This window comes from Gorilla gorilla, chromosome 2 (genome assembly GCF_029281585.2).
Source record: "Gorilla gorilla gorilla isolate KB3781 chromosome 2, NHGRI_mGorGor1-v2.1_pri, whole genome shotgun sequence".
NCBI lineage: Eukaryota > Metazoa > Chordata > Mammalia > Primates > Hominidae > Gorilla > Gorilla gorilla.
Window position 1 is genome coordinate 11,381,043 of NC_086017.1, and position 7,761 is coordinate 11,388,803.

Sequence of the window (7,761 nt, forward strand, 5' to 3'; positions counted from 1 at the left end):
AGACAAGAAAGAACAAGCCACCTATGTGTTATCTATAAGATAAATATTTTAGATTAGAGACACAAATAAGTTGAAGTTAAAAGATATATAAAGATATGTCATGCAAATAGTACCCCAGAAAAAGCTGGAGTAGTTATATTGCTATCAGGCAAAATATTAAGTTTGTGACATAACTATGTATTACTTTATAACAAAAATATTACTATAAGCAAAGAAGGACATTTTATAATAATAAAAAGTTTAGTCTTTTAAGAAGAAATAACAAATTTAAATAACTGAGATTATGCAAAGTATGTACTCTAACCACAATAGAATAAAATTTTAAATCAATAACAAAAGAAAATTTGGAAAATTACAATTAGTTTGAACTTAAACTATAAGCTTCTAAATAACCAATACATCAAAGGAGAAATCATAAAGAAAATACAAAGTACTTAAAGATGAATAAAAATACAACCAAAACTTATGGGATACAGCTAAAGCAGTGCTTAAGAGGAAATTTATAGCTGTAAATGCCTGTATTTAAAAAATTAAAAGTCTTAAATCAATAATCTAAATTTCCACCTTAAGAAACTACAAAAAAAAGAGAAACTAAGTCCAAAGTTAGCAGAAAGAATAAAATAACAAGAACTACAGTGGAAATAAATAAAATACAGTACAAAAAAGAGAGGGAAGAAAAACAAAAGTTGATTGAAATAATCAAAAAAATTGACAAACTTCTAGCTAGACTGATTAAGAAAAAAAGAGAGGACTTTAACAAAATAAGGAATGAAAAAAGTGTACATTATCACTGCCCTTACAGAAATAAATATTTTACAAAGGAATACCACGAACACCTCTATGGCAACAAATTAGATAACCTCGATGAAATGAACGAATTCCTAGGAAGACACAAACTAATGAGGCTTATTCAAAAGAAATAAAAAATCCAAATAGATCTATAACAAGTAAAAAAAAAATTAAAAATTAACAAAGAAATCCCACAAAGAAAAACACAGGACCAGATGGCATCACTGATTAATTCTACCAAATGATTAAAGAATTATCATCAATCCTTCACACACTGTTCCACAAAGTAGAAGAGGAAGAACTAGTTCCCACATCATTCCATGAAGCTAGTATTCTCTGCCACCAAAATCAGATAAAGACATCACAAGAAAAAAAATACAACATAGACCATATTCCTTATGAATTGAGATGTAAATATCCTCAAAAATAAAATGAACTTGAACTGCGCATGGGAGGCTTTCCTAAAATCTTGACCCACAATATCATGAACACAACATTTTTTATGCCATTATATTTAGGACTATTGTAAAATAGCAGCAAATAACTACATGTGTATGTATGTGTGTATTATATATAACTATACTAAATTATTATGTATTATACATGTAACAATTATAGAAGATTGGACAAATCTAGTAACATCTAATTAATATTCAATTTATTACAAATCTAATAATAGCTAATTTGTTGTTTTTATTTAACAGTAATGGGAGTTGAGACCAAAAAATATGTGAGTTGTTGAAAGTCATTTAATCCGTACATGGTCAAGACTGAATTTGAACCCAAATATCCTAGACTACTTCTCTGGAAGCTGTTATTAGGTAGATATTGAACCAATTCTTCATTTGTCTCAGATCTCAGAAAATGTAAAACTATTAGAAAAGGATATGAATATTGTACATAAAATAAGGGGAAGACATTTTTCTTCATTTTATAATCTAGAAATAAAACCTACATAGGAAATTTATATGCATGTTTGCATGTTTGTGTTAATGTGTATGAACATATATTTTATTTTCAAGGAAGAAATTATTTTCCAAATAAGGACCAATCTCTAATCCTTAAAGTATCCATCAGAATGTGATTCAATAGGTTTTGCAAAATCCTAGTTTCAGATGCAACTTAATCACTAGTCATTATTTTGGTGTGGGCCATACTTAGAACTAAAGGGCTCAGAATTCTTAGTCAACAAGATAAGTCCTTGACAGATTGTAATGGACTTGTCTATTTTATTTTATTTTTTTAAAAACCCAGTGTTGAAAAGAGAAACTTGGTTAGAATTTCCATGATTTTTTATAATGGATAATTTGGAAGAAAAGGAAAGAAAAGGCTGTGAATAAGGAAGATTAAGTTATTCTTTTATGCATCCATCCATTCCTTCATTTACAAAATATTTATTGAACATCTATTATTTGTCAGGCATGCTGGAGACAGGCAGTAAGCAAGACAGCCAAGTTCTCTATCCTTATTTTATTGCGGGAGAGAGAACCAATAAAAGATAATGAGGAGACGGGATGAAAGAAGGAAACTAGCGAAGTTACTACTAAGTAGCACAACTGAGAGATATCTGTATTATCTGTCTGACCTTATGATGGCATCAGTAGAGATGGAAGGATGCGAATGAGTATGAGAAATGCTTGTAGGCTGAAAACAAGTAGTATAATTTGTGTATTACGTTTATTTGTGTTATTTCATATTGTTTTGTGTTTCATATCAGTGATGTTACTTAAAATATGCTTAACCACATATCTGTATTAAAGCCAAATATTATTTGCTCTTCATCATTGTATATTTTTTAAGTATTTTAGTGATAACACATTTTAATAAGTTTATTAAGTCATTTTCAAAGATCGTCTCAAATGTGAACTTAATGGAACTTACTTTGTAGATTATTAACTTTCCAAGTCACAGAAAACAAAATGGAGAGAAAAGAATCTCAGATTTTTTAAGTTGCTAGATACAGACAACTTTGGTTCTGTCTTTATGTCCTAAATATAAGTGGCTGAACATTTTTAAACTTAATGCCTAATAATGGAAATGAAAGTGATACCATTGGCATTGGTGGTTGTTTGTATTTATTTCTGCTAGATGATAAGTCACTTGAATGAAATGACCAAATCAAGTTTGTGGTATGGACACAGATAATAACACCCATGGTATCAAAGATGAGTACCTAAAAGAGATTGGAAAAATTACTGAGAGGCTGAATTTATATTTTTCAAATGATATGCATATAATAAATTAAAATGTCAATATTTTAAAATAGAGTCACAAATATTTTATTTATTTATTTTTATTGTTATCATTTTTTTCCTCTGAAGTCCTTGCCCTTTATTGGGCAAGGGGTGAGGGAAGCAGACAGACCGGTTGGACATAGTAGACAGGTATGTGAGGACAAAATGCTACTCAAAAGCTAGACAACCCATACTCCTCTGAAATGGATGCTAATGCCCTTCAAACTCTGGGCATTGGTTTCACACACATCGTCTTCCAGGGATAAAAGAAGGGGTTCTTGTAAAGCTTCTTGTTACCCTCAACCATGGAGGCAAGTTCCGAGTTCTGGTTTTCCTAGGACACTAACTCTAGTGTCCCTGTTACATCAGTGCCTGTGTATGGCCTTCCAGCCCAACCAGAAATTGACAGAAAGGCATGTATATGGTGAAAAGATATACATATACTTAGAATTAGCCAGCTGGACTCAGTTTAGATGATCCCAATTTTGTTTGCAACATCCAAAGCATCATAATCAGGAGCCAGTCGAACATATGCCTTCTTCTCTCCATCAGGTCAAATCAGGGTGTTGACCTTGGCCACATCAATGTCATAGAGCTTCTTCACAGCCTGTTTGATCTGGTGCTTGTCGGCTTTAACATCCACAGTGAACACAAGTGTGTTGTTGTCTTCTATCTTCTTTATGGCCAACTCAGTGATCAGAGGAAACTTCATGATAGCATAGTGGTCAAGCTTGTTTCTCCTGTGAGCGCTCTTCCAAGGATATTTGAACGGCCTCCAGAGTCGCAGCGTCTTGGGCCTCCGGAAGGTGAGTGACGTGCGGATCTTCTTTTTTTTTGTGGCTGTGGACACCTTTCAACACCGCTTTCTTGGCATTTACAGCCTTCCCTTGGGCTTCAGCTTTAGGAGGGGCAGGAACTTCCTTCTTCGCTTTTGGCGCCATCTTGTGAAAAGGATATTTGTTTATTTTAAATAATTAGTTTCTCTCTTTGCACCTCTTGAGATTATCAGAGAATGGAAATAAGATGAAATAAATTTAAATGAAAAAACTAACATTTTAAAGTATATTTTGATTGTCGCATCCAGCTTGTAAGTATTGGAGAGCTGTAAGTTATCTAGTTCTACACAAAGCTCAGTGAATAAAAAGCATAAGGCAAAGCACAACTTTTCAATCTATCAGAAAAAGAAAATTCAAAATGCCATGTGCAAAGTGTATGCTCAATTAAAGGTGTTGAAACCATCAAGCCTCGTGCAAGCTTTTTCTTAGTTTCTGTAATACCAAATAAGCCCTGCTATATGTCTTGATTTACCATGAAAGTTAAGTGTCACATTTTAGGCAAATAAAAGTTATTAAAATTTGACAGCTGGCAAATTATGCTAACATCTGGTAACAAATCATTCTTGACAGTTCAATAGTACACTTCTTATTGCATAGCTATTAATATTATAAACAGCAAAATGCAAAAATTATAGCACCCAACTAACATATTCCCTGGAGTGATAGAAAGAATGCACTGTTTATCTTAATGTGTAAGAAATGTCATCTTTTCATGTCTGAGGTTTGAAGTAGATTGGAACTGAATAACTATAAACATGGGTGGCACCATGCAGTGCCACAAGCTAAAAAGAGATTTGAAAATTTCTGAATTTGGAGTGACATGATGATACATTTACAGTATGTGGGAGGAGTAGAAAAAGTAGTAAGAATAGATTGTAACCAATAATAGTAACAATAAAATGACATTACATGCTTATTCATCACTCATCTGGTGTAATATCACTTTCTTGGTTAAGTTGGCTAATAGTTATATATAACAGAATTTCTAACTGGTGCTTTAACAAAATCAAGTTCTAGAATCTAGTAAGTGGTTAATTCCTACCTGGCTCAAATACCTGGCACTGGGATATGGATGTTCCTTGCTGTCACCCAACTTCTTAAAGGAGGGAAAGGAATTTTATTTTCAGCTTTTATTTTGATAGTGGTGGTTTCTACCCATAAGTCACTCTCATTCACTTATAAGTGTTACAAAAAAAAAGGAATATAATACATAAAAATATAATCTTAACCAAAACTTAAATTGTGTTTACAAAATAAAAGCTGAATTGGGATGTGGGCATCTGGATTGTAGCTCTGGCTTGGTGGTGTAAAAATTTCTGTCCCTCCATGAGTGTAATTTTTTCAATTTTTTTTCTTTTTCTTTTTAACTTTTATTTTAAGATCAGGGGCACATGTAGAGTCTTCTTATATAGGTAAGCTCATCTCACAAGGGTTTATTGTACAGATGATTTTGTCACCCAGGTATTAAGCCTGCTATCCATTACTTAGTTTTCTTGATCCTTTCCCTCCTCCTGTGCTCTACCCTCCAGTAGGTCCCAAGGTCTATTGTTCCACTCAACGTGTCCATGTGTTCTCATCATTTAGCTCCCACTTATAAGTGAGAACATGCAGTTATTTGGTTTTCTGTTCCTCTGTTAGTTTGCTCAGGTTAATGGCCTCTAGCTCCATTCATGTTCCTACAAAGGATATGATTTCATTCCCTTTATGGCTGTATAGTATTTCATGGTGTATATATGCCACCTTTTCTTTATTCAGTCCACCATTGATGGGGCATATAGGTTGATTTCATGTCTTTGCTATTATGAATAGTGCTGCTGCAAACATATGCATGCATGTGTCTTTATGACAGAATGATTTATATTCCTTGGGTATATACCCAATAAAGGGATTGCTAGGTCAAATGGTATTTCTGTTTTGGGGCCTTTGAGGAATTGCCACACTGTTTTCCAGATGGTTGAACTAATTTACACTCCCACCAACAGTGTATAAGCCTTTATTTTTCTCCACAGCCTCACCAGCACCTGTTAGTTTTTGACTTTTTTATAATTGCCATTCTGATTGGTGTGAGATGGTATCTCATTGTGGTTTTGATTTGCATTTCTCTAATGATCAGTGATGTAGAGCTTTGTTTTCATATGTGTTTTGGCTGCATGTGTGTCTTCTTTTGAAAAGTGTCTGTTCATGTCCTTTGCCCAATTTTAATAGGGTTATTTGTTTTTTTCTTGTAAATCTGTTTAAATTTCTTATGATGTTAGATATCAGACCTTTATCAGATGCATAGTTTGGAAATATTTTCTCCCATTCTGTAGGTCGTCTGTTTATTCTGTCAGTAGTTTATTTTACTGTGCAGAAGCTCTTCAGTTTAACTAGATCCCATTTGTCAATGTTTGCTTTTGTTATGATTGCATTTGCTGCCTTCATCATGAAATCTTTGCCCATACCTATCTCCAGAATGTTTTTATTGCCTAGGTTGTCTTGCAGGGTTTTTATAGTTTTGAGTTCTACATTTAAGCGTTTAATCCATTTTGAGTTGATTTTTGTATATGATGCAATTTTCTTACTGTAAAATTAGAAGATTTAAAGAATATAAATTCTATAGTCATTTCTAACTATGGAATGCATGTGCTCTTAACTTAGATCAAACTCCAATTGAATTTAGAAGATTTACTCAACCAGGAACTAATTGATTAAACTTGCTGAATCATAAATGTAGAGAATTTTACTCACTCATACTTTTGTGTGTATCAATCACCAAGATCATATAATTAAGCAAAAGCAATGGTAGCTCTATTTTTTAATATACATTCAATTTTTAAGGAAAAATACAGCACCAAATACAATATGAATTAGCATATGCATTTTATACCTTGATGAGAGACCCCAGGTAAAAAATAACACTTCTAAAATGGTATCTTAAAAAACTATTTTATATATAGATATATTTTAGGAAGCTCCTGTGTTTTGTTTCTTGGTTGGCTATAAGACTGCAGAGTTGAACATTCTAAAAATAATCAATGACTGAGAATTCATTTGCTTTACCACATTTATAGATAATTTATGGATGGTTTTTCACTTCTCTAACACTCAAGCCTCAATTCATTTTCAAATACATGAAGTGTCATTTTAAGTATACAGTGGGCTCTTAATGAAATTTTCTGTGTCTTATCTTTTAAATGTTTCAGAGATTTTTATTTTAAACTTGGTAAAAAAAATCAGAGTAACCTTCATATGTTTTTTATATTCTATAAGCTTCAATTAAACCACATGATTTTTAAAAAAGAATTTAAATTTCAAACCATATTGCTTTATTACAGCAACAGAAACTTGTGTCCTAAATCAAATGCCCTATAAAAATATTGTATTTTCACTTTTTGCAATTTTAACAAAAGCTGTTCATTTGAGTTAAAATGTCATTTTATTAGTAGTTTTTCATTATGTATACTTGTCATTCTTTTTCCTTTTTTCTTTGGAAAATTTAAGATTTGCAGAAGAGAAATTACAGGAAACTATACTCTTGTTGTTGCAGTTGAATACTAGATTAATAGAATAGTGAATCCTCAAAGTTGAAGACTGCATACTTAAACATCTGACTGTAGGGTCGGTAAATTCAGTTTTATTTTACAATAAAGTTTATTTAGATTGACTGTTTATGCAGAATAGCATCCTACTTTCTCTAAAAGTTTTCTTCTTTGACTGAGGAGGTTACTAAATTAAGCTGCTCACTTGTGAGGAAGATCTGCTGGTTCAATTGCCAGAGCAATGGGCAGACTGCTGAAACAGAGAAACCTCACTGTTTTAAAGAGGTTAGCAAACCTAATGGAAACTTGGTTACTGCCATATTCTCACAGACTTGAGATTTTCTCTTGCTTCCTTCTGGTATCCACCTTTGCTTCCGGCCTGAT

The 7,761-nt window shown here is 32.5% G+C and overlaps 1 pseudogene; it reads right to left on the minus strand.

The window, feature by feature from the left end:
• Window positions 1–3,486: 3,486 nt before the first annotated feature.
• LOC101145159 (large ribosomal subunit protein uL23-like) lies at window positions 3,487–3,964 on the minus strand (annotated as a pseudogene).
• Between the last annotated feature and the right edge of the window lie 3,797 nt (window positions 3,965–7,761).